General features: G+C 44.6%; 1 long non-coding RNA gene across 2 annotated transcripts; it reads left to right on the top strand.

Annotated features, from left to right (window-relative positions):
• Positions 1-1,008: 1,008 nt before the first annotated feature.
• On the top strand, positions 1,009-27,134 carry LOC128505339 (uncharacterized). Of its 2 annotated transcripts, XR_008355568.1 has the most exons (5): positions 2,586-2,615; positions 2,952-3,016; positions 3,469-3,668; positions 3,984-4,024; positions 26,946-27,134. It is a non-coding gene; the product is annotated as an uncharacterized LOC128505339 (long non-coding RNA). The 2 variants fall into 2 exon arrangements; XR_008355569.1 differs by lacking the exons at positions 2,586-2,615; positions 2,952-3,016 and adding an exon at positions 1,009-1,116.
• Positions 27,135-27,535: the final 401 nt, after the last annotated feature.

Here is a 27,535-nt window from a genome sequence, read left to right as displayed (position 1 = left end):
TGGAGTTTGAGACATTTATTATAAAAAATATATTTCACGTACATAATAAAAAAAATACACATTCTCCCCCTAGATAGAAAAGGGGACGCATTACCCCCAAAATAATTATGCGTGTTAAAAAAACGGCCATTGATTCATATTTTATTTATTGTTTTCGAGATATTTTCAAAAAAAGTCATTCATTGGATTACATATATTTATATACTTTATATAGCGCCAGCAGATTCCATAGCGCTGCTGAAGCATACGATAAGTAACCTGATTAATATCATGCAATAGATTTGCCCTGCAAGAAATAATAATAAAAAATAATATTAATAATAATTATAATAATAAACAAAGAAGAGTCCTCAATATTTGTCCTGTTTCCATTAGTGATTTCCACGAGGATTTGCAACATTACATTCTGCCCACATTATGTCACTTGTGATGTCACATCCTGCCAGGGGTGGATTAAGAATGGGGCAAATAGGGCATTTGCCCCGTGGCCCCCAGCTTGCTGTAGTGCACCCAGGAACCTTGCAATGAAATATTAACACTTTAACAGCCCACCGTGAAGATTCAATGTAGCGACTCGCCAAATGTGTTACCCACATGGCTCTAATACCGGTCGCCATGGAAACCTTGGCTTGTCATTATTTAAAGATACACTTCATTGAGTCACCTGCATTCAAGCAGGGATATCCACCATAACAAACTGGGGGTCTTATATATGATCACAGCAGGAGGAATATGAAGGAGTCAAATCCAGACTGTGCGACCCTTAAAATCTGCCCCTTCACCCTGAGACTGGGGCAAAAGCCCATAACAGTACCCAGGTATGAGTATAGTAACAGAAACAGTACTTATTCTTGGGCCCACTTGGTGCACAGGGGCCCCCTCTTGCAACTGGGGTATTAGTAGGGACTCAGGCTGCATTATGGGCATGTTAGCAGTGATGGCAAAGCCAGCTTCCTGTTTCCTGTTTTCCTGACAGGCTCAGCTAGTAAGAAGCTGCTTCATTGGCCAGTGAGAGCGGAAGCTGAATGGCTGGCTGCTTGTGAGGAGAAGGCAGAGATCAAAGTGCGAGGAGCCTGCAGCCAGGAACCTGGGGCCCCTGGCAGAGAAACTCGGCAGGTAGGAGCCGGGGGCTGTGTTATGGCGGTCAGTGTGTATATATGTGGGATATCTCTGCAGGAATGCCTGTGTATGTGCATGTATGTGCATTACATGTATGTATATCAGGCAGTGGGGCCCAGTCAAGGCTCCATGACAGATGTAAAGGTTGGTTTTATTCGCCCATAGCTCATGAGTGCTCTGTGAATAACTTTAATGCGGCTTCTATTAACCCCTTAGGTTTCTCTATAGTTACCTTCTTGCTCCCTTAAATTTAACTTCTGCGCATGACACCGTCCGGGGCCTTTCCGGGGCGCAGTGCTCTGACTATATCCGCCAATGTTCAAAAGTCTGGGGTCACTTAGAAATTTCCTTGTTTTTTTTAAAGAAAAGCACATTTTGTCCATTAAAATAACATGAAATGGATCAGAAATCCAGCGCAGACGGGGTTAATGCTGTAAATTACTATTGTAGCTGGAAAAGGCTGATTTTTAATGGAATCTCTTCATAGACCTGCAGATGCCCTTTATCACTCCCATCACTCCTGTGTTCCAACGGCCCTTTATCACTCCCATCACTCCTGTGTTCCAATGGCCCTGTTTATCACTCCCATCACTCCTGTGTTCCAATGGCCCTGTTTATCACTCCCATCACTCCTGTGTTCCAATAGCCCTTTATCACTCCCATCACTCCTGTGTTCCAATGGCCCTGTTTATCACTCCCATCACTCCTGTGTTCCAATAGCCCTTTATCACTCCCATCACTCCTGTGTTCCAATGGCCCTGTTTATCACTCCCATCACTCCTGTGTTCCAATAGCCCTTTATCACTCCCATCACTCCTGTGTTCCAATGGCCCTGTTTATCACTCCCATCACTCCTGTGTTCCAATAGCCCTTTATCACTCCCATCACTCCTGTGTTCCAATGGCCCTGTTTATCACTCCCATCACTCCTGTGTTCCAATAGCCCTTTATCACTCCCATCACTCCTGTGTTCCAATGGCCCTGTTTATCACTCCCATCACTCCTGTGTTCCAATAGCAAGTTGTGTTCGCTGATCCGAGTTTAAGTTTAAAAGGCTATTGATGGTTAGAAAAACCTTTTTTTGCAAATTGTTACAGCCTAGGGTCCTATCTGACCTTGATGTCACCTCAGTGTCACCCACCGGTAATCCCTGGTCCCACCTTTGCTGTCAGATGTCCCCTGATGTCCTTTCACCTTCTTCCAGCCCCCCAGCTCTGTCTCAAAAAGGGACATGTTTTAGTCCTTTGACCCCCCCAGAAAACAAAAATGGAGAATGGGGTTGACTATCCTCTTTGATCCCATTAAAGATTAGCTTGCCAAAAGGTGACAGAAGGAGAAGGCAATGCGGCACCATTGTGTTTCTTCCCTCCTTTCACCTCACAGACAGTAAATAACCCTGCAGACGTTGTGTTTTGCTGTAATAAGATCGCTCCGTCCCCCGTCATATCCGGTGCTAAATCTGTACCCCCGGGAGTCGTGTACAGATTGCCGAGGCTGGTAAAAAGTCCCTACGACCGGTGGATTTCTGTGCCGATCCCTGACCAGACTATAAAGTATTCCGACCACGTGAAAAAAAAATCAATCCTGATTTAATGCGGGCGATCAAGGGTGTCTTATCATCCCCAGATCCGAAAGAGCGTTTCACGATAGGATTCCGAGGCCAAGTGATATTAATCTCCCATCTCTCCATACATCACTATCATTCATCTATCACTTTTAATATTTGATCTGGCCAATATGCCTCGTTCCTGTACATTCGCAGCGTTTTATCACAATTAATGTCCCCGCTATAAATTATTCTTTTTTTCTTCTTCTTTAATATTCACCGAAAAGGACGGCAGAACGAGTTTAATTTAGAGGCTACTGAAGATTCTGGAGACAGATGACGGAGGAGAGAGGTCTGGCATATTAAACGCCTTCTGCTTGTGGACGTGCTTTTCGCGTGTCTAGCAAAAAAGGGGAAAAAAAGGGAAAAAATGTAAATGTTGCAATTCTCCAGAATCTGCACAATTTCTCTCTTGAAGAATCTTGAGATTTAAGTACATTCTAAACTATAACCTCACCCAGAACCAGTATTTTGTATTTTTTTTTTTAAGCTAGGCCTATTGTTCCTGATCGTGTTCACAAATAAATAATGTTTTTTTAAATAGAGGGTCTTTACGTAAACTGGCAGTTATTTAAAAAGAAAATAGATTGTAAGCTCTTTGAGCTAGGAACTCCTTACCTCCTTGGGTTATGTCCTGTTTTCCTGAATATTATGGCGCTGTATAAAACAAATAATGTTAATAAAGTAGATTTGAGAGATGCGATTGTAAACATCGATTAACCTGTCTTGTCTCGTCTCTGGCAGGTTTATTTGGCTGGCACGGACTGCGTAACCTCACCGCAGCCAGAGGATCTAGATCCGGGATAGACTCGCCACGCCGGTGGGACCCATAAACGAGGTCACTGCCCATTCGAGGTCGGCGGAAAGCCTACGTTGCTTCGCATGGAATCAGAGTCCGCAGGTCCTACAGAACAGTCAAGGTCACGGAGGGCAGTTTGAAAGAGGTGAGCAATAAGTTCTGTAAGGTGTTGCGTGTAAAGCCAAAAAACCGTGTTCCCCACTCTCTGGAAGTCTGATGAGCGACTCTGGGTTTACATTTTTGTTAAAAAAATAAATAAAAATTAAAAAAATACTAATTATAAACCACCATTTTCTTTGAGGAGGAAAATATAGGAGCCTTTGAGGAGCCTCCAATATAGTTTTCAATGTTCCGTTCTAATTGTTCTGTCGGTTTACTCGGCCTAATGTAAAGCAAACAGATTTTACCAAGATCCTTAACCTTATAAATGTAAAAAAATGTTTTTCTTGTTTCTTTACAGATAAAAGAGACCCGGCTTTCGTGCAGGTCGCCCTTTTAAAGGTAGGATTATCAATGAGATTTTTAAAGTCAAAAGAGCTTCCAAAGCAGGCTTAGAATATGCACAGAGCTTTACGATCCGATGCGTATAAAAGGCGTTGATGTTTCTTTCAGGCCCGTAGTATGTATTCTTTCACGCACCGTTTGACTTAATGCATAGATGGATTATTGTGAGATAACTGATCTTTATGTTGTTCCAACCACATTCTCTGGGTAGAGGGTTAATGCCTATGATCCCAAAGCTCAGTCTCCCGAATCCCGCGGCATAGAGCTTGGTGTATATAATAAATCTATACTCCGCTGCTCAATGATTAAAATAACTTGTATGGATACTTTAGAAACCCACATTCTGAGTATCTGGGAATAGCCGTCTTAAAGTCTTGTTCTCGGGGTATGCATGGTGACCCCCCCATTAAGTTATTCCTCCCCTGGTTGCTAGAAGCTGATTGGTTCTGGAAGCCGTAGGAGGAGGAGTTAAAGGAGGTGAGCTCAGGGTTTACATCAATTTGTAATTAAGGTTATGCCATCAGCTGCGTATTTTTGTCATCGCCGATGGAAAACCAAAAAAGCGCGGGCCATAAATTGGTGAAATAAATCTTTTTAATGAAGCTAAAAGCTGCGCGCTCCGCTTTCAGATCCCCCTCCGTCCAGGCCGGTGTTACTTGTAATGTTCTCATAGGCATGAAGTAATGGTAGATACTAAGTAACGTTACCGCGTTCCATAATTAATGACCCGTTAGAATCACGATCCCTCAGAACCGGAACAATTCTCCGGCAATTTGTAGAAATGGTAGCTTTGGCGGGCGGCTGACGCTCGGGGTTTGGATTGAAGGGATTTCTTTATTATAACGCGATATATCGGTTAGCGCTGCCCATCTTTGTGTTATTTATGTATTTTAATAGAAGCTCCTTCCGCACCCCATTTTTTTCACTTTGCATTTGATTAAGTCCATTTATGTAAAGTATAATGCGGTTTCTTGTATTCGTGTTTCAGATTCCATTTCATTTTTACTTTATATATATATATATATATATAATATTTTTTTTTAAACCTTTTATATATTTTTTTCTCGTTCCTAATCATGATTTGGCAGGACAAAGTGTTGGGTTAGGGTTTGGGTAGAAGGCATTTGCCAGCTTCGACTCCAAATACATAACCGTGTTCAAATAAAAGTCATGAGGGGGGGCAGAAATGGTTTGGAAATCTAATATCATGGTTTCTTTATTTCACCGATCCTCGTTCCGACTCTACAAGAGGGGGAAAAACTGTCCGGCATCCAATCGAGGCCACATCATCGCAACAATAAGCCTCCGCCGAAACAAACCCTTCCAGCGGTACGTGGGGCACCGGGACACTCACGATGGGGCAGTTAAGAGGAACGGTTCCGTCTTCCATCACGTAGGGCTTCATGTATTTGGGGGAGGTATAGGATTTCTAAGCCAGCCTCATGGGCCACAAAACGATCGTTATTTATTAGCTGGTTGATCCAATGCGAAATCAGATGGCATTTCCGGGTCAAGAAAGACTTTTTTCCCCATTTTTTTTGGAAATCGCTTCAATGAGTTGAATTTATGGACTTGGGTATTTGTTTTTTTTATCTTCCAACCTAAATGACTACGTCACTCGAATGTAATGAAACGATTTATATTCACCCAGAGATTTGGGCATTTTGGGCTCTGCTCCCCCAAACCTCAATGGGGGGGTGATATTGATTAAATTACCTTTTCTTCCTAGAACCAATACCCATCCTACCCGGTTATGGTGCCTTCCACGTCAGTTTGTTGACTCTATATTCAAGTCGTCGGTCTTTGCCCGTCCTTTCAGAAGGACGTCCCGTCGCTGCGCTGCCACGAAAATAAACTCTTACAGGAGGGACTACAAATAGTTTCGAGGGCCGTATGTTTGCTGCGCCTAATTTGCCGTTATCTCTCTTAAAACACGCTCCCGCGAATGCGATCCTCTCGTCGGAGCGAGTGCAATCTAGACATCATTCACACGCTTTCTCTTCTCCCGGGAGTTTAACCGCCACCGATTGTGACAAATGGAAGGCGACAGCTGAATTATGCTAATCCGCCCCGCAAAATCAGGCGTGGGCTTCTATTTTTTAACGTCGTGAGATTCTTTCTTTCTCGTTGTGACAAATATTTCAAGCTTGATGAGAGATGTATACACACAAGGACGCGTATATATAATATATATAATATATATATATAAAATCTTTTTCCACGAATGATCAAGATGCGATGTTTTTTCTGACTTCGTCTTAATGTTCCTCTCGCAATGTGAGAATATTCTCCCAATCTGCAGTAAAACTTGGCAAACGTCGAGTCTGACTCAGTGGAAAGCAGATGAACCGTTTTTTTTTTATTTTTAGGAAGAATCACCAATCCATGAAAAAATATTTTTGCAGGCTGTTAACATCTTTTGGTTGTCAAAGTAAAATGGAACCGCTGACCTTCTCCCGAGATCCGATGCGTTGCGAATGTTACACCGGTGACATTTTATAAGTCGGGAAAACAAATCGGAGGTGGATTCATTTATTATTTATTTATTTTAGAATTTTTGCCTCTATTTCTTTGAAAACAATAATGTTTCTGGTTGATCTTCCTGACATCTCTGGATGGCTTCTCTACAGTAAGAACGGGGATCGTGGATCCGATTCGTTTCAGATTCACCTTGGACGACCGCTAACTTTTATAGAGCTAAGAGAGCCTTGCTCAAAATAAGTTAAAAACATTTATTTTAAGCGTGTTTTTTATTTTTTTATTTATTTTATTTTTTATATATGCTTGAAGTGGTAATTAAGCCGTAGCGCGGATAACTCTGATTTGTTCAGGGATCCTAAAAACTGGTAATTATGTTTTGGAGGGATTTGTAGCTTCATGCAAAAAAAAATATTCATAGTAAATATTCCTGCAAAGGGAATGCCGGGTTACACAGGAAATTTACATGTGAATTATTTCATAATTTGTTAAATAGGTTTGAAAAATATGTCTAATATCAAGGGGACCTGTAACTTTGCCTGCCGTCAGAGGAAGTTGATGGTATAGAATCAGACGTGTGCTCGTGAACCAAAAAAGGTTCGGTCCAATGTCTTTTATTTCGTTTTTGGTTAATTTTTCAGGCAAATTTCCGGAATTCAGAGGGTAAAATTCATTAAATTCCGGATAAGCCGCGAATAACTCTACTTACCCCGTATAGGTTCAAATATTCGCAAATTTAATGCCCATTGATATAAATAACCTTTTATTTATTTTATTTTATCATGGACGCGATCAGCCAATGAGCTACGCCTATCGTTTCAGCCGCGACTGAAAGTAACTACTCGTTAAGTAACGGTTTCAATCCCTTCTAATTATAATACAAACATGACCAGGGTAACAACCACGTTAATCTTATCTCACTAGTCAGCAGACCTCTGTAAATCTCTCCCGATGGGATGTTTTATGGGAATTGTGTGCTTTAGTTTTACAGGCGCTGCTCGTTCCTGCGGATTTAGGGTTTGAATAATATCCTGTTTTTTCTTCCTGGGTCGTTAGACGGACGGCAAACAAAATACCTGTATTTAGGAGCGGAGACTCGTGGAAATGTCGCTAAACATCCAGTTTTCATTGTGTTTATTTAGTAAAACTTTTAAATGGTGCGGTTTACGGGCCGAGACCGAGCCTCAAATACCCCCGGACTGGTAGTGAATGAGATCGGATCGCCGGTCGCGTCATGCCGTAGACGCATCGTTTAGTGGCCACTGGCCAATTTAAATCCCCGGTCCAGCCATGTCCAGTCTGTCCATCCTACCCTTGAGGACCTGAGGCCGCGGGTTGTTGCTCTGAACCGCCCCAGCTGACGGGACCCGGGAAGGAGTCGGGACGGCACGTACAAGACATTTTTTTGGAGTGTTGACAAATTCTGTTAAAGTGGCCCTAATCTCCAAAGCTAAGCTGTGCTAATTAGGTGGCTATTAATAACGGGAGATTGCTTTGCCCCTGGCAGTCGCGTAGGCTGAGGATGTCGTTGGCAGATCAATAAGTTGTAGAATTGGATTAAATTGGAAGGACGGGGGAAACTAATTTGTCCGTTTATCCCCCGGGGCTCCCGCAGCTGGCGGAGTCGGCTTATTTCATCGACTCCGGTTGAAATCGTAGGCTGTGGTTGTCTTGCCGGCTCTGGTCCCGTTTACCGACTCCGGTTTACCTGATGCGTTGTGGGCCGTTTTATTTGTTCTGGTTCTCCCGGTCCAACCCGATCACTTTAAATGGAGTTCCTTGTTGCTTTTTTTAATGTTAAATTCCCCATATGATTTGTCTGTGTGTGTGTGTGTATATATATGTATGTATGTATGTATGTATATATATATGTGTGTGTGTATGTATGTGTGTATATATATATATATTTTTATTATTATTTTTATTTATTAACACATATATATATATAATATGTATATGTGTGTGTGTATTTATATGTGTTAATAAATAAAAAAAAATAATAATAATAAAAAAATATATATATATTAATTAGTCCTCCCGCCCATCCATTCTCATTAAATAAGCGGTATAGGAGGGCGTTCGGTTCTGCGCAGGAAAAATCATTCTTTTTAACAGAAATATCTTTATAACCTTTTACCCGTCTTGAACTTTCCAGGAGGAAACTAAAAATCTCTAAATCCATTCCTAACGATCTTCATAAAAGTATAAAGTAATGATTAGCTCTAATAGGAATAACATTTTCATCTCGAAATGGCTTATTTTAGAATCCTGCTCTTTTATTTCAGAGAAGATTCTAATTTAGAATGTGATGTTCCCGCGTTATTATTAGTTATAGGAGAAAGTATCCGTATAACGAGACTTTTTCAGTGAACTATTCAATGTGTCCGGTAATTTAAATAGCGATTTAACAAAAGACAGGAGGGAAGTTTATTCAAAAGGAGGAGAGAAGTTACAACAAGAGACCAGAATCTAACACTAGAGGGTCAGAGACTGAGATGGGATGGAAGGAAGTTTTACTTTACTGAGAGGGTGGTGGATAAGTGGAACAGCCTCCCAGCAGAAGTGGTAGAGGGTGATACAGCGAGGGTATTAAACACGCATGGGATAGACATACGGCTCCTGAATCTAAGACGGTACCAACGGCTGATTAAGGTTTGAGTCTTTACAGCAGGGGAAACGAGCGACTAGACGGGGGCCGGATAGGGGCCGACATGCTGTTAAATTCTCTGTTTTCTGTGTTGGGACTTTTCAACCCGTTTTAAACAACAATCACAGATGGAAAAGTAAAATTAGGAGATAATGTGTAAAACATCGTTTTCGGCTTCCTTACGCATTATTTTTGAATTGGCCGGTTGTTTAAACCAAAACATAAATCTTTTAATCGTCTGTTTGTCCTGAATTCACTCCGGTTTCAGGAACGCCTCGCTATCCTCTCTCCTGTCTTCCAGAGAAACCCGATCGCACGATTTCTTTTTCTTTGTGGTTCAGCTGTAGTCTTCAATGAAAAGAAGTAGACTTTACCTCGTAATGACCCCCCGAGGCCACGTCTTCGTTATCCTATCAAGAAAGAACCCGGGATTAGCGTCCTCTCCTCTGCCCGAGCCCCCCCTCGTTAAGCGAATAAGACCCTCTTCAGATCTGCTTTTCTACTCGGCTTTATTGTGACAGCGTCTCTGAGATGGAGTGAAGTTCTTCGCAGATATTATATTTCAAGCTTATTTAATATCATCGCGGAGAAGCGATGTCTCAACAGACAGCTAACTGCCCGGGGAGAGCATAGATCATGCGCGCCTCCGTACAGTAAGGTTTTCAAATCAGCAAATGGACTCGGGCTCTGTAATCCGGCTCCGCGTTAGACGGGATATTTCATTACAGCGTCTTGGATGACACAATCATTTAAAAGCTAGACTGTCTATTTCCAAGAGCGGATTACACGACGCGGCCACACGATGGTTACGGTGCGGCGGGGGGCAGAAACGAGGTATTCTGACCCTCGGTCACTGTGTTAACCCATTTAATGCCGCTGGAATCTCCTGAGACCAGAAATAAAACCGGAAGAGATCTCCGGGAGAACGCAGAAACATCCGGCCCCCGTCCAGTCGCCCGTTTCTCCTGCTGTAAAGACTCAAACCTTAATCAGTCGTTGGTCTCGTCTTAGATTCAGGAGCCGTCTGTCTATCCCATGCACTGTATTACCCTCTACCACTTCCAACACGCTCGCCTATTTGCCCCAGGATTATGTCCTTGGAAACCGAGATGCAGTAAAGTGTAACCAAACTGTTGTAAAATGCGGCTGAACAGAACAGGGTGTGTATACACTAAAGCAGCAAAACTGATTTCCAAAATAAAAGCATAAAAATGCAAATCACTTTCATAAAATCCTCAAATATCACTAAATTGAAAAAAAAAAAGCCTGTGAAAAATATTGTTCACAAAAAAAACCACAGCATAAAAAGTTTTATAATCTGCAAAAGCGTCCAGGATTTGGAGAGAGAAAACTTTTCCCAAACAGTTCAAAAGGGGCAAATCGACTTAATAAGCGAGTCCGCTTCTCTTCATGCTTCGATTTATCCGCAATAAATCCCCTTTTAATGTCACAGAGTTTCATGCTTGGAACACGGGGTAAATATTGACTCGTTGGCGATTAATGAGTGATTTTGTGCCAGAAATCTAGATGTTTATTCAACCCCATGGATCACATAAATTTATTCAACGCCCATGGATCACATAAAAAAAAACAGGATGTGGACAGAAAACCACGGCAAGAACATTAATCCAGAACACGCATCCTATCTGGCACACGGCAAAAGCAGATCTACACGCTAAGCCTTTACCGAGCGTGTCCTGTATATATAATATATACATCCATCTATATATATATAATCTATATAATATATACATCTATCCATCCAAACCCCCCCCCAAACTTAACGAGTTAATCATCTTCTGAATGACGATTCCAGTTGGACGGGTAAATATTAGCCAGAGATCCGTATTTATTGATTCATAAAGCGCCGTCGTATTCCGCAGCAATGTAATATCCTAATTATTTCCCGTCCTGATGAAGGTTACCTGAACCAATCAACAACGGGCAGCAGCTTAACGATAGGGGATGAATGAGTGGGGAGGAATAATCATACCGATCCTAGGAACGGCAAGTTAAGGCTGCTGCTGCTTGAGAAATGAGTAATTTCCAGATTAAAATAGGCAATCTTTATTAAATAAATGGGTTTATCGAACGTAAAATAATTATATAATGCCGGAACAAGTGACCAATCAGCTTTGCAGGCGCATTAAAGGTGTTGTGCCGCTTAGACAGAACATCGATTGTACTTTCCAGCAGACTTCATTATTTCATCGAAGGTTTCTCAGGCTGTTCCAATCGAAACCATCGGTGCTTGGTTTTGTATCACATGACAATTTAATATCCCCGCCGTTTTTATTAAGAATGAGATATAAATTGACTCGATTTGAAGAATTACTTCTGGGAAGGGTCTGATTGCCAGCGATGTTTCCAACGCTGCCTTTAGTCCCCGAAGCGTTGAATGAAAGATGTCTCGAGCGGCGCGATCCGGCGTAACGATAAACTATTTTTACGTATTACTTTATTCTCCGCCGCCCTCGTTGCACGAGCCGGAGGGACCTCTTCACCCAGCATTCATCATTTGGGAAGAAACGTGTTATTATTCACGTAGCGAGCAGGGACTTAGCGCCGTTACCTGCTCGAAATCATTTCGGTTCAGATAATTTGTTGGTTTCTGAATATATTAAACGACTCATTGTGCTCAGAACAAAAAAGCAGCATTATGTACACACGGGGAACGGCGAAAGAAGCTCCCCGCGTCTCCTCTGCCGTTATATCGCAAGGGTTTTTTCTAGCATATAGAAAATAAGAAGTATAGAAAATATGAAGTGTGAGATTGTGATCCATCCGTCTGGGGGTGAAGGAAAGGTACAGTAAATATAATAAGTATCGGAGAACCGTTCCCCAATCCATGATTTTATGTTTTTATTGGGTTTTTTTTACGCATATTTTTTTTTTTTTTTTTTTTTTTTTTGGGCTCGAATTTGTATTAAGACTGTGTTTTGTCCCTAAATTGGGCTCCTGCCCCTGGCTCGCATCACATCTACCCCTGAGAGGGGTGCAGGGTATTGCCACCAGGTGGCCGAGGATCGCCCCTCACCTTGCAGCGCCGGGGGGCAGCTGCTCTTCTTGCAGCCTTGTGTTCCCGCCTCGTAATAATATCCGAGCGCATGTTATGAGTTTCACCCACAACCCAAAGTCGTCGGCAAGTCCTAGGCAACTTCCTACATAAAACCTGCATAATTCTGAATTTAACAACCCTGGGACATCAGCAGTCACCCCCCCCCAGATCCCCCGTAATAGAAAATATTTCTTTTAATTAGGAAACAAAATTTGTCTATCGGGACATCAAGCAGCGCTTTTATCGGCTGGGGCAATGATGGAGACACCAACTTTGTAACATCCCACCGATGTCTCCGACTCTCCATCCAGGGTAGTACAGGGTGGCAGCTGACGTTAAAAACGTGTCCCGTCCCGCGTCTGTCCGCGTATGTAATGAAAGGACAGACTGACGTATCCTCTCGCACGCGTCCTCTACCGGCGATCGGTCGTTGAGAGATTAATACAGAACGAGCGCAACCTTTCTCATGTTCTCTGCAGACAGAAGGAAAGGTCAGCGAACGCAACGCGCTTAGCAAGCTAAAAGTTCCTTGCGCCAATTATGGCTGAATGGCGGGACGCGGGGCATTTCTTCAAGGTCTCTCGGATTTTACATTTGTCTTAAGGGTAGTCACGGTAACCCACGAGCTTATAGAAGCGACATCTACACGGTTACCATTATACAATTTTAATTAGATGCGTTGTATCAGCGCAGGCCTTTACGTGACATCGCTCGGTGATATGTATTATAGATGCCTAAAATGTATATTTTTTGTAAGGACCGGCTATATTTATTCAAACTACCCAATTTGTTTCATTTTCCAGTGTTATAGCGGGAATTTTGATGAGAAATATAACAGGGGCCGTTATTACAAGAATATACCGATATAATTACTAAGAATTGGATTTTAGAATATAATTTCATCCCATTAAATTCCAAAATTAAATCCATATTTTTAAGGCTATTTACTCCCCTGCCTCATTGTGCACCGGGTGGGGAAAGATGATCCAACCCCTGCCTTGGGTAATAGGATTTGCCCTACCTTCGTGATAGGGGGTCCCGGGGGCACATGGACTGGCAAACAGCTTATTTTGTTGATGACGCTAGTTGTTGTTCTCTGTGAGGGCATGCGACTGAAGTCAACTTTGTTCCGTTGAGTTAAACCTTAACGTTTTATTTTAGTGAATAAGCCTAATAGACCTATTTTCTGCTAAATTTTATATGAAATATTGCTAAATGTTAATATAAAAATATAAATCTAACAATTTCTGAGCATAGTCTTGAGAATCCAAAAAAAAACAAAGAATAATGAAATCTTCCTCTATAGAGAATTTTTGGAACTGGCTTTAGAGAATCGGCAGACTTTTCTCTGAAAACAATAGTTTTTTTTATTATTATTTTATTTATTATTATTAAAGTTAACCCTGTGAATGCTAAAGCGCCGAGCATTCCGAGCATTAAGCGCCGTTGTGTTTATGTAGCGAATGGAATCTTTCGTCATTGAAATGTATCTCGTTCCGGCCCCCTGGTATTTTGCAGGGTTTTATATTTTGGGGGAAATGACCTAATGGTTGGGAACAGCTGTTTTTGTAACTACCGCTCTATGAAGTCACTGGGCAGAAGGAGACGAGTGTTTTATGGGATGTTTTAAAGATGAAGAAGCGGCTGATCAGACAGAAGGGAACCGCTAGCATCTGAAAGGCAGGGTCAGGGGTTAATTCCAGAGCTTACGTTTCATGTAATTCTGTCAGGAGTCGGTGAGATTGAAACAGGAGGAGGAAAAGTCTTTTTAAAACATCCCGTGAAACGATGAAATCTTAAAAGATCCGCATCAATGGCTACAAGTTTTCTACCTCGACTTCAAAGCTCCGGACTTGGCTCTAAAGTATTCTCCATTGTGCTTTCTGACAAGACCCTCTTTTGTGAGCTCCGGCACATCAATGGGACCCTTTCTCCCGAGGAAGAAAAGGAGATCTGCATTCAGTCACCTTGACGTAATGCTTTTCTTTTTGTTCTGGGGAGCTACGGCTAATGGACTGCGGCCGCCTCCGCTCCCGATAATGAGTCATCTCGTGAAAAACCGAATGATGTCATCGCGGACGTGTCAATAGACGTTAAATAGGGTTTCCTGCGAGTGCCCCCCTTGCGGACAGATCCGATGACAAAACACAATAAAAAGACAAGTGTCTGCAAGCCGTTTAACCCCGCGTGTTTGTCAAGCAGCTATGCGATGGATTTACAAAGTGGGTTTATCGGCTGTTCTTATTAAAGGGTCAAAGAGAAACCTAGCACCCGCCGGCGGATCGGCCCCATCCGGCCCCCGTCTAGTCTGCCCCGTTTCTCCTGCTGTAAATACTGAAACCTTAATCAGTCGTTGGTCTCGTCCACTCCTACTGGGAGGCTGTTCCACTTATTTACCACCATCTCGGTTACGGAAATTAAAAACAATAAAGGAGCTAAAACCATAACGGAATCCAGCATGAAAACCTCTCCCCCCCCCCATTTCCCATGATCCCTCAGTGCAGACGGCGTTGGAATCCCATTGGTCAGTCCTCTCCCTCTGTCAGCCCAAGCAGGAAGTTGGAAGCCGCTTCCTGTCCCCTCCCTCTGTCAGCCCGAGCAGGAAGTTGGAAGCCGCTTCCTGTTCTCCCCCCGCGTTGTTTTAGCGGGCGGCGCGTGAGCCTCTAGCGCTAGAGATTGTTTCCGGCCACGCAGGTCCCTCCGTAACGCTATTATCACAGATATCTCAGGGCGACGGGGCGATTTATACCCTGTGACGGGGCGGCAAGATGGCGGCTGGTGTATACAGAGTAACGGGGTTTTCTATAATCCGTTGCCGGTCGGGATGGACCGCTTGGTAGCCGACGCTATATCCCCTTATTAATAGCGGCTCTTAACGAACATAAATTACTATTAATCTGGGTCACTTTACAAACGCTTCCGGGAACAAAGTGATTAACGTGGAGGACAAAAACCTAATTATTCCAATCAACGCGTTTTAATGGTGCAAAACGCAGAGAGGGGTTTCACTTTAACGAGCGCCAAGTGTAGGAAATTCTGGTAATTGGGACGGTTTCCCACCTCACTCCGATCTGCCTCGGACGAGCCGTGCTAATTACGCGCGGCCGCCTCGTCTAACTCTTCATCGCTTCTAATTTAAATCCAGGATTAACAGAAAATCGCCCCCCCCCAACAAAAACCCAAACCCCACGCTTTTCAGACAGGTTACCGGGACCCTCGTGAGACTTACATCAAAGTCCTAGGTCCCGATTCGCTAAAACGTTATTAATCTCTGCGATCGAGAATTCCGTATGACCCCTCCCCCCCCCATTGTCTTAAAGTTTTGAGTAATGAGTAGATATTTAGATAAATTGTGTTTTTTTTTCTTAAGTAATAGACCCTGGTCTTCGGTATAATAGTCGTTTTAGGGGATGAAGCGACCTTTCGAGACACAACCGCTCTCTTTCTTCGTTCAATCCTCCCCGTCGGTCGTAATTCTCCTACATATTGTGGAATCTGCGAACCGCGTGGGAATTGCAGACCTTTGGCTTTAGGGGTCGGATGGGGTTAATGCCGCCGTTTCCCGGTTAACGTATCCCATCGCAGGCTCCATATTGTATTTATTGACGAGCCCTCGGATCGAAGCGGCCGCCATCGCTTTGTGAATCGCTAAAAAGGTTTACAGCCACTTGATCCTTTCCTCCGGAATTCTCTCCGACTCGCTCTCTTGTGACTGACGGTGATTGCTGGAACAGATACGAGGGATATGCGTACGGTTACTACGGACGATACGCCACATATCTGCGTATACAGCCATCGGATATGTTCTATATATATATCGTATATCGTGGGACTAGGGGGCCGAATGATGCCGTGTTTACATACACATCCAATTTCTAGATACTGAGCTTGTGATGCGGCAGGCGTACGCTGCCTTCTGTCGTCTTTTATCTGTAGTTTGCTGGAGATGTTGCTCGTACGAGGCATCAATAAAAACGGATTCCCTGCTTGGAATTGATATTTAAAGGGTGTTAAACATTGTATTCGTTCAGCAGGATCCGTGGAGTCCACCGTAAAAGCTGATTCCGTTACAGGTTACGATCTGTTTGATGGAAGTGGTCACAAAGGGTTATAAAGCATGGTGGGGCTGTACTCTGTTGGGTCTGGAGCATGGTGGGGCTGTACTCTGTTGGGTCTGGAGCATGGTGGGGCTGTACTCTGTTGGGTCTGGGGCATGGTGGGGCTGTACTCTGTTGGGTCTGGGGCATGGTGGGGTTGTACTCTGTTGGGTCTGGGGCATGGTGGGGCTGTACTCTGTTGGGTCTGGAGCATGGTGGGGCTGTACTCTGTTGGGTCTGGAGCATGGTGGGGCTGTACTCTGTTGGGGCTGGAGCATGGTGGGCTGTACTCTGTTGGGGCTGGAGCATGGTGGGCTGTACTCTGTTGGGTCTGGGGCATGGTGGGGCTGTACTCTGTTGGGGCTGGAGCATGGTGGGGCTGTACTCTGTTGGGTCTGGAGCATGGTGGGGCTGTACTCTGTTGGGTCTGGGGCATGGTGGGGCTGTACTCTGTTGGGGCTGGAGCATGGTGGGGCTGTACTCTGTTGGGTCTGGAGCATGGTGGGGCTGTACTCTGTTGGGTCTGGAGCATGGTGGGGCTGTACTCTGTTGGGTCTGGGGCATGGTGGGGCTGTACTCTGTTGGGGCTGGAGCATGGTGGGGCTGTACTTTGTTGGGTCTGGGGCATGGAGGGGCTGTACTCTGTTGGGTCTGGGGCATGGAGGGGCTGTACTCTGTTGGGTCTGGGGCATGGTGGTTTTGGAGTATGGAGATTCTGGTGCATATTATTTTTTTGACGTTGTGTGATTTGCCCCACGGTAGGACACCGGAGGTTGAGGTGCTGCTTGCTCCAGAAAGCAGGGGGTAATAGCTGTGTCAGGTCCTTCTTCCTTGGCCAAGCAGCTCAATAAAGTCTCAGGACCCCAACCCAGGTCAGGTTGTGAAGCCTGTTCTCAAGACTTAAATAAAAGTCCTCAGGCTGTCGATATTCAGTAAACCATGTATTTATTATTTATTGTTTTATAGCGCCATTGAATGCCGTAGCGCTGTACAATGTGTTCCAGAAGCCCTCTGAATCTGTCTATAGAATAGCCGCTCGTTTCTGTCACAACTCCCCAGACTGCGGGTCCGACGGCAGACAATCCTCTTTCATCGGTCGTTTCACGCGCAGATTCCTCGCACTATCGCGGCCTCCTTTGAAGTTCTAGAAATTAGATTTGGGCTTCCCGAGGAGACGCACGTTAATGACCAAACCCTCTACCACTTCTGCTGGGAGGCTGTTCCACTTATCTACCACCCTCTCAGTTAAGCAACACTTCCTTACATGATATCCAAGTCTCTGTTTAGATTGAGGAACTAATAACCTAGACCTCCAGGAGATGCCAGGACTACGAGGTCTATGTATGCTCTTTGGACACACATAGGATTGTTCCCCACGTCATCGAACTCTCTCCACTCGCCTGTAAGGGTGAAATAATCCGATCAGTGAGAACAGAAGTAGCTCAAGACGTCTTAAATAAATCAATAATCCCGCATATCGGACGTTTAACCCATTAATGACGCTTAGGACATACATGATGAAGATACGGTGGGAACATACGCGGCCGAGAGGTGGGACGTCCAAGGTCTCCTCCGACCGCCGTGATTCCCGTTCTCAAAGTCACCCCTAGACTAGCTTGCTTTGAATTTTTAACGTTATTCCTCCCCAATCATCCCAATTATTATTGTGGTTTGCATGGTAACCGCGCCGTCGTTAGTCAATGAGATGGAAATAGCAGATAGCGATGAGCCGTCCAGCGTCCTCCTCAATCATTATTCATATTAATTTCTTAGAAAACAGAACGAATCGTTCCGGGGGGCGGAAGCTTCGCTTAGAAATATCTGACGTTTCAAACAACCGGCGACTGTGTCGTTATTCATACGTTTATACTTCTAGGCGTTTAACGTAGGATACAAAAGGGCTGTTGTCCAAACGCTATATAAGATCTATAAGGAAAGACTAAAGGATCTCAGTATGTCCGGTTTGGAGGAGAGTGGAGAAGTGAGGGTATTAAGCATGCGCGGGATAGACATACGGCTCCTGAATCTAAGACGAGACCAACGACTGATTAAGGTTTGAGTCTTTACAGTGGGAGAAACGGGCGACTAGACGGGGGCCGGATGGGGCCGATCTGCCGGCAGGTTCTGTGAAGCTATGTTGCAAGGTACTAAACTCACCTGTGCTCATGAACGCGTGCCTGATAGTGTTAGCGTTTCTTTTCGTGTTGTCTCTGGGAATCGGAGGGATCCGTTCCATCTCCGTTATTAGAGGAAAGGAGGAAAAACACGATGTTTGAAGTAGAAAATCAATCAGTTCTGGCTTTGAACGGATAATTTACTCACAGATGGGTTTAGTAAATTTGTCAAAAACACAGTTCAAGGGGGGAAAAAGCGTTAGAGAAATAGAGAAAAAAGGAAACGGTGATTAAAGGACGACATCATTTAAGGGAAATAAGGTAAGGGGCTTTATTCTCATGTCAAAGAACCTTAACTTCTAAAAACGAGTTCTAAACAATCCCAACAATAGAGACACTTCAAAGAGCGGTGTCTATCACACTAGAGGGGGGCAAACACATTTATACGTCAGATCTGGAGACGCAGAGACACCGAGCGCAATTATATTATCACCAGACGCTCCTGGACAGAGTCTGGGGGGGAAAAACACAATGGTTTTGGGTTAAAATATAACTTTTTGGCTTAGAAATGCTCCTATTACACAAAGCATTGGAAAATGAGTTTAGGGGCACCCATCAGCCTCCCCTCTGTGCGGGACATCAGGGTATGAGGCATTCTGCCTTTTAATTACACATGGTCCCGGGCAGAAACGCTTTGGGGCTGTGTCAGCTCAATGCGGCCCTCTGTAACGTTAAAGGGGCCGGTTGGGGAGATCCAGCCCCGTTTGAGCAGCAGCCCCACAAGTCTGAGCCATATTGATATTTATAGTAATTAAATATTTAGGTGGCCGGAAAATGATTAAATTCTGGTGTTTTGGGGGTTTTTTTCTGATAGTCGCCCGCTGAGCCACATTTCTGAAGCCTGGAAACGTGATATGAGGTCATCGGAAAGAAAAAAAACAAAAACATTTATTATGGAGCAGACGGCTTTTTCTTATGGGTTTTGGAAAGATACGGTTCATAAATCTCTCACTCGGGTTACTGATATACGGGGGGGGGGGGAGGAAGACCCCCCTCCGAAAAGTAATGGCATTTCCATCCTTTAAACCCTCCCAAAAAATATTGTTTATGGAATATTTTAGAAATGTGTTTTTTCCAGATAAAGGGAATTGCTGCAGAATTCCATGGTGGGAAAATAACGGAAGATAAAGCCGATCTGCGCTCGATTCCCTTTTTTGTGTAAATGTTTCGTGCGTTTCATGGAAAATAAAAAAAAAACGTTTTTTTGGAACCTGCTCCTGTGTTCTAAACAAAAAAAAAAATGGCTTTAGGTTTATAAACGTAAATCCAGCTAACAACGCGAAAGCCTACGGAGCGAGTAAAGGGCACCGAGGATGGGAGGTGGGGACAGTACCATCCGGCCCCCATCCATCATCTGTAAAGACTCAAACCTTAATCAGTCGTTGGTCTCGTCTTAGATTCAGGAGCCGTATGTCTATCCCATGCATGTTTACTACCCTCACTGTATTACCCTCTACCACCTCTGCTGGGAGGATGCTCCACTTACCTACCACCCCCTCAGTAAAGTAAAACTTCCTTCAATCCCATCCCAGCCTCTGAGCCTCTAGTGTTCCTTTTATATATTTAAATGTCTCTCTTTATATTATTATTATTATTATTATTATTATTATTATATTACTATAAACAATATAGCAAGACAAAATAAATAATAATAATAAATGTATTTTAGAAAAACAGGGTCCTTTTGTGATCAGGAGAAAGGCATTCCTGCGTCTCCTGATTAGTCGCGTGGAATATGAGGAATATCATCTTGGATTTTATCTCGCGAGCAGCTTCATTTTTAGCATTTTTGGGACATTTCAGTGTAGGATAAATTTGAAGAAATTCATTGATTTTGGCTTTATTTGTCCGCAGAGCTCGGTTAATCGCGTTATCGGTGGATTTGTTTAATTTATATCGTTAGAAGGTCGCTGCGCATGCGGCTCCTCGGTTGTAATGATGTCAGGCGGATAACGAGGAGCGGCTTCGCTTTGTTACGTTGTATAATTACGTTTCACAAAGCAACACTGGGGGCGTCAAGAAATGGGGGTTTGGGCGATGGGGGCCTAAATCCGTTGCGTAAAATAAGCTATAGCTTGTGATTGTTCCCTTATCAATAAATTAGATTCATTTGGAGAGATTCACTTTTATGGATGCTGGCATCGGTGGCCAAAAGGGGCCGACCGGCCGGCAGCTTCTGAGAGAATATAAAGAAAATAAGGCAAATCAGGATTTCTCTAACGTCTCGATGAAGAAATGTTCACTATCTCTTTAAAAGGATTAGCCGCACGTCACGGCCAGGCCGCTTTGATCGCATCGCGCCGACAGTAAGGGCACCGACTTGCCATTCAGCTTTAAACAAATAATTTGCCGCGTTCTGCTTGTAAACATTCTCTACGAAGAGACTTCAAAGCCCCTTCTGAAAAGCTGTTTGCGTTGCGTTTGTTTGAGCCGTGAGTCATCCTCGTGGGTCTCCTTTCATGCGGTTTGAGTATCAGATCAGACTCGGCCCCGGCCGGGTTATTGCCCAACGCTCCGTCTACTCCGCGCGTTGAGTTTGCGTTCGCCATGGAGACCAAAGACACCATTTATTCACTAACGCTTGCTCCTTTCCAAATATTGGAATATCATTCACGCCGCCGGGCTCCCTATCAGCGAAGCCCACGAAGATAGGACTCTCGTCAGATAGAATGAACCTCCCACCCGTTATCACACGAGCTTCGTAACGAGACGATTACGCCTCTGACAGATGGGACAAACGAAGAGGTGTTTGTATATACACGTCACAAAAATGGTGTCCGGCAACAAAGGTGGAAACGTAGTCATAAGAAGAGAATGTGGATAAAAATAAAATATATAAGTAATGGAATAAACAATTTTTTAAAAGAGCTTTGCCGATATGTTCACCGCGATTGGACGTGGACCAGATCATATCAACGGTCAAAAGGTCTTCGTGTTTAAAGGACCCGCAAGATTTACCGTCTCGAAAAGTCTCCGGGTCCCAAAAAAAAAGGTTCTGCGAGCGGCAGCTAGACAGCCAGCCGTGAAGCGGTTAATGCCTCGTTCCAGCTGGCACCTCCGCGGCCGTCACGCTAACCGCCCCGTGAGTTATGTGAAGCTCATCCAGCGGGTATCATCACCTTTATATATTAAAAATGTGCAACTGCAGGAAAACCGCTGCGCTCTCCATCATAATTAAGTGTTCGTTTTATGATTGAGGATGCTTTATATTCATAAAGGAGCCGCAGGAGCCGGCCGCAAATGGCTAATGCTAGGAAGAAAGACAGTTTAATAAATATATATATATATATTAACTCTTTCAGCAACGCAGCCGTGTCAGAGAAAGGTCCAGGAGAAGCAAGGGAAGGGTCCTTGTCTGACCGCATCTTACAGCCGCCTGCTCTGCTGATAGAGACTTAAGATCTCTTACATCCATTGTAGAAACATCGATTCGCAGTAAGGGCAGTAAAGTTCTAGAATTCACTATCGCCCCCACCGGATACATTGTACCAAGGGGTTCGGATTCTAGTCTCTGAGGGTTTCTGGATTTACATAGCTTTGCACAGGAGGCTTAAATCGAGATGAAACGAATCACCGAACTGCATTGATACAGATTAATGGCCCTCAAAACCTGGCCCGCGAGACGTTCTGTGTGACATATCCCGTGACAGAGGGCCGCGCAGCACGTTATTATTCTAGTAGCTTCCAGTTTCAGGCCAACGTTTCTGAATAGTTTGAAACTGGTCTAGAGCATCCGTTCTTTATCAACACCTAACCATGGACTCGCGATCTGCTCCCCGTTCCTTCTCAAACAAAAATAATATCGGAATGTTTTCTTCAATCAAAAATTATGGTGACCTAAGTGACCTCTCCATAGACCGCGTCCCACCCGAGACGCGGCGAGTTCTACGGCAGGAAGCCTGGAGCGGCAGATAACGCCAGGACCGCGTGGTCTTCCCCGCTCGGAGATGAAACGCGTGTCGGACCCACCGGCAAACCCCCTTTATTCATTTCAAATGTTATTTTACGCAGGAAGCAGAACCTGGTGAATGACGTACGGCCTTTATCATCGAATCGTTAGCACAGGAGTCTGAAGTTATATGGCAGAGCTGATGGAAGCTCCACAATTGGTGTCCTCCGACCTTCCCTCTTCTCCATGGAGAGGTGGTAATTGGTGATCAAAAATGGGCTTTATAGCGCCAGGTGATTTCTCTCTTTCTTCTTCTTTCTTTGTAAGACCTCTTTCCTCCAGGAAGGCTAAGGCGATGAGAAGATCCTCTGAACTTTCCGCGAGGTTACAATGTATCTCCCAAAGTATCAGCCCCGGACGTTGTGTTCAGAAACTCGCCATCGTAGGGAACATGTGACACCCGGAAAAATTATTCCCCAAAATCCCCCTTCCCAGCATCTAGCGGAAAGCTGAGTGAAATAAATATATCATCTGGGGAACATTATTTCCAGTAATTTCAGAATTAAAAAAAAAAAAACAGCGCAAGGAATGTTGCAAAAAAATATAAAAAAAAATCAATTTCTTAGAAAACATAGTAAAAAGTCTATTAACGTTTCCTTTTTTTTTTCCGAGGAGCTGTTTCTTTGTGCTATTATTTGGCTTTTTTTTTTTTATCTCAGCCGCCGATGCTACAATGAAGAACATTTACAGCCATCAGAGCCGTTTGTTTCTAAGAAAGAGAAAGGGGCACGATGTTAAAATGCATTCAGGCCTCGGAGCTTCCGCAGAGCCGTGCCCTGGAAGGGAAAATATATCTTGATTAGAATAATTACGATGTTCTTGGTTCTGCACAAACCCCGAGATGAATTATCAGCTATTTTTTTTTCTTTTTCTTTCCATGACCGTGAAAATTGTAGGGGATTCTAATTAGGTGCCAGCTTGCGTTAAGGCGTACGAATGGCGACAAAAATATCGGATTAGAATTTCGTCCGTTGGAAAATACGCCAGTGTTTCTACCCAGAATGAACTTGGGTTTTTTTGTGTTTTAAAACAAATAACCTGAAAGAAAGGTAACTATTGTGTATGTGTTCTTTTATGGACACTTTATGGCCGGAAGTATTTGGACACCTGACCATCTCCAGTGATTGGAGCAGAGGGAGGTTTCGTCACACGCCGCGGTCACATTTGGGACAAACTAATTAGACTGTAAGCTCTGTGGCACAGAAATAGAATTGTCCGTGAAATCACATGACCATCAGCATCGACAAATTCAAGTGAAATTAAATCTTAAATGAATCTCCGATGGATAAGTTAAGCATTTTAAATATGGCCACGGGGCTCAGTGTTTTGGAGGTCCCTGTCCGGGTAATAGGGCCGGCATGGACTCTGTGTTTTGGAGGTCCCTGTCCGGGTAATAGGGCTGGCAGGGGCTCAGTGTTTTGGAGGTCCCTGTCCGGGTAATAGGGCCGACAGGGACTCTGTGTTTTGGAGGTCCCCGTCCGGGTAATAGGGCCGGCAGGGACTCTGTGTTTTGGAGGTCCCTGTCCGGGTAATAGGGCTGGCAGGGACTCAGTGTTTTGGAGGTCCCTGTCCGGGTAATAGGGCTGGCAGGGGCTCAGTGTTTTGGAGGTCCCTGTCCGGGTAATAGGGCTGGCAGGGACTCTGTGTTTTGGAGGTCCCTGTCCGGGTAATAGGGCCGGCAGGGACTCAGTGTTTTGGAGGTCCCTGTCCGGGTAATAGGGCTGGCAGGGACTCTGTGTTTTTGAGGTCCCTGTCCGGGTAATAGGACTGGCAGGGACTCAGTGTTTTGGAGGTCCCTGTCCGGGTAATAGGGCTGGCAGGGACTCTGTGTCATGGGCTGGCTCTCCTCCAGACTAAGACGGCAGACAGGTGCTTCCTGGAAGCCTCAAACGGACATTCTTCATAATTTCTTCTAAATTAAGGCGTTTATTTCAGTGCAATGAAGGGCCGTGCAACATACAGAAAACGCAGAACAACGGAGGTTTCACATCTGAAGGGTTTTCACCAGCTATGGATAAGAAATATTCTGCCGGGTGAGATCATTGCTTTGTGTCCGACCGCTAATACAGGAATCCCGGCCGCTAATACAGGAATCCCGGCCGCTAATACAGGAATCCCGACCGCTAATACAGGAATCCCGGCCGCTAATACAGCAATCCCGACCGCTAATACAGGAATCCCGGCCGCTAATACAGGAATCCCGGCCGCTAATACAGCAATCCCGACCGCTAATACAGGAATCCCGGCCGCTAATACAGGAATCCCGGCCGCTAATACAGCAATCCCGACCGCTAATACAGGAATCCCGGCCGCTAATACAGGAATCCCGGCCGCTAATACAGCAATCCCGACCGCTAATACAGGAATCCCGGCCGCTAATACAGGAATCCCGACCGCTAATACAGGAATCCCGGCCGCTAATACAGGAATCCCAGCCGCTAATACAGGAATCCCGACCGCTAATACAGGAATCCCGGCCGCTAATACAGGAATCCCAGCCGCTAATACAGGAATCCCGGCCGCTAATACAGGAATCCCAGCCGCTAATACAGGAATCCCGACCGCTAATACAGGAATCCCAGCCGCTAATACAGGAATCCCGGCCGCTAATACAGCAATCCCGACCGCTAATACAGGAATCCCGACCGCTAATACAGGAATCCCGACCGCTAATACAGGAATCCCGACCGCTAATACAGGAATCCCGGCCGCTAATACAGCAATCCCGACCGCTAATACAGCAATCCCGACCGCTAATACAGCAATCCCGACCGCTAATACAGGAATCCCGACCGCTAATACAGCAATCCCGACCGCTAATACAGCAATCCCGACCGCTAATACAGGAATCCCGGCCACGTGAACTATTCACAAGTCCACGTTCCTTGTAACCGGTGTCCACCTGCGTCTGAGAGCTGGAATGACACAGCGGAGAGATTCTTAAAAGGCAAATACTTAACTGTTCTAGCGGTGGGGCAAATGGAGGCCTTCCAGCGACATGATTATTAAGTTATCTCTCATCTATTGTTAAGTTGCTTGAGGGTGATGGCGGAGAAGGGAGAGAACGTCAGGGTAGGAGTTGATCCGGTAGATACAATGTTGCTGAACGGTTACACCAATGGTCAGGGTCATATTGTGAAAAGTCTAAGGTCAGGGAGTGGGGAATCCTGGTGACACGGCCCACCTTGTACCGATCTGGTCGCCGACCACTGGACCCGGTAAACGTTTTGGTGACCTTCTCAGCACCATTTCACGGAAGAGGTTCCATTTCTTTGCGCATGCATTTATTTATTCTCTCTGTGTACCGAGGTCCTAAAAGGTAAACCCATTTCCAGTCTCCGGGTTGTTTTTAAACCGCGACTAACGCTAATACTCACAGGTTGCTCTCGGGCATAAAAATAAGCTGCCTCCGCACCAAGCGCTAATCGGATATAATATTCAGCTATATGGTGTGCGAGGATGGACTAGAATTTTAAAAAGGTTCGATTTTATGACATTATCACCGCCGCGATATAATGAGGTAGTTTCCAAAAAGCAGTTAATACTGATATACCTAGAATTTGTTCATTGAATTATATGGCGCCTTCATATTCCGCAGCGCTGTACAAAGGTCACGCAAAGAAAGTAAACTTTACATCAGTGCACGAAAGAAAAAAAAAAGAAAAAAAGCACCTGTGGATAAGTATTGGATGTTATTAATCAATATTAATATTGAATATTAAAGCTCTGACGGATTCCGTAGCAATAACTTGGCAGACATATAATACGAGTGACTCGCGATGTAACAGCTGAGCAGAACTCGGCTCACGAGAGCTTACAGTCTAGAACGTGGCGGCGTTCGCTTGCTATTTTCGCCACAACGAGCTGTAAACTGTTATTTTCGCTGCGTGTACCAGTTGTTTTTCCTTAATGTTTACAGGAATACAAGCTGTATTGGATGTTTTGTCTGCCACCTCTCTAAAAGGTCTTCTGAGCAAAAGCGAGGCTCGTTAAGGCCCAGCGATCCTCTCCAACTCCGATCCGTATGACTTAGAGGCCGGGCGCGCGGCTCCGTACGTCCGATCATACGCCGGAATATTTTATCCGGGACGCCGGCGACTGATCTTTTTGCCGACGGCAGTTTTTTTCCTACTGCAAATTGTCATACCCGACACAAGACGAGCGAAGTCCCTCTCAAGCCGTCAGATCTTCTGATGGCGTTTACCGTCTCAAAACCCATCATTAGCGGCGTCCTGGAGGCAAAACAAGAGCACCGCCGCCCGCACCGCCGCAGTCTTCCACGCGACTAATTAAATGATAATTTTGGTTGGGAAGAGATCTCCAAGGTACAAACATTAACTGTTTGTGAGCCAGAAATGGGGGAGGGGGTAGTAAAAGTAAAAATTTAGAAGCGCTTCCAAATCTCTTTAATAAAAGGTGGAGGTTTTATGGAGCTCAGCAGTTCCCAAACCAGCCAGGCATCCGTCTGCCGGAAAACGGTTATCTGACGCGTCGTTCCTCATGTCCTCCTCGCAGAAAACCCGAGCCTGCGGAGAAGCCTTCTTGGCATTTGGACTGCGATGTAACAGCTGTAAGTGTTTAACTTGTCAAGAACGGTGACTTACAGCGCGGGAGACAATACTTCATCACCAAAACGGGACAGATCGGAAGACGGTTTGAGAGACCTACACGAAACCATAACTCAAACAGCCCGTCGATTGGCGCGAGATCAGCTCGGCCAAGCCCTTTAATCACAGCTCAGCGACACATAAAAGACGGCTCTGTTTGTTACCCGGAAATATATATTGTGGAAAGGTGATAATAACCGTGTGCCGAGAACTTCTACATTATATACGGCGGAGTTGTCCAACTCTTTAAAGGACCAAGCGGAATATCGTTCAAAATCATGGGATCGGAGGGTAGACTGGGTTAGACGACGCGTTATATGCTGTGAGGTGCCTGAGTCACAAATTATTAAAGGATTTAATATAACATATGGGTTTAAGGATGGCCCTTAAGCATTAAAATAATATCTCTGAGCTCTAAGACACCAACTGGACAACCATAAGCTATCATGGCCTGTAGACACCATGGCTGGAGCATCAAAGTAACAAAGTTTATTAAAA

The sequence above is a fragment of the Spea bombifrons genome, chromosome 9, assembly GCF_027358695.1.
Source record: "Spea bombifrons isolate aSpeBom1 chromosome 9, aSpeBom1.2.pri, whole genome shotgun sequence".
Lineage (NCBI taxonomy): Eukaryota > Metazoa > Chordata > Amphibia > Anura > Pelobatidae > Spea > Spea bombifrons.
This window is presented reverse-complemented; position numbering and strand designations above follow the sequence as displayed.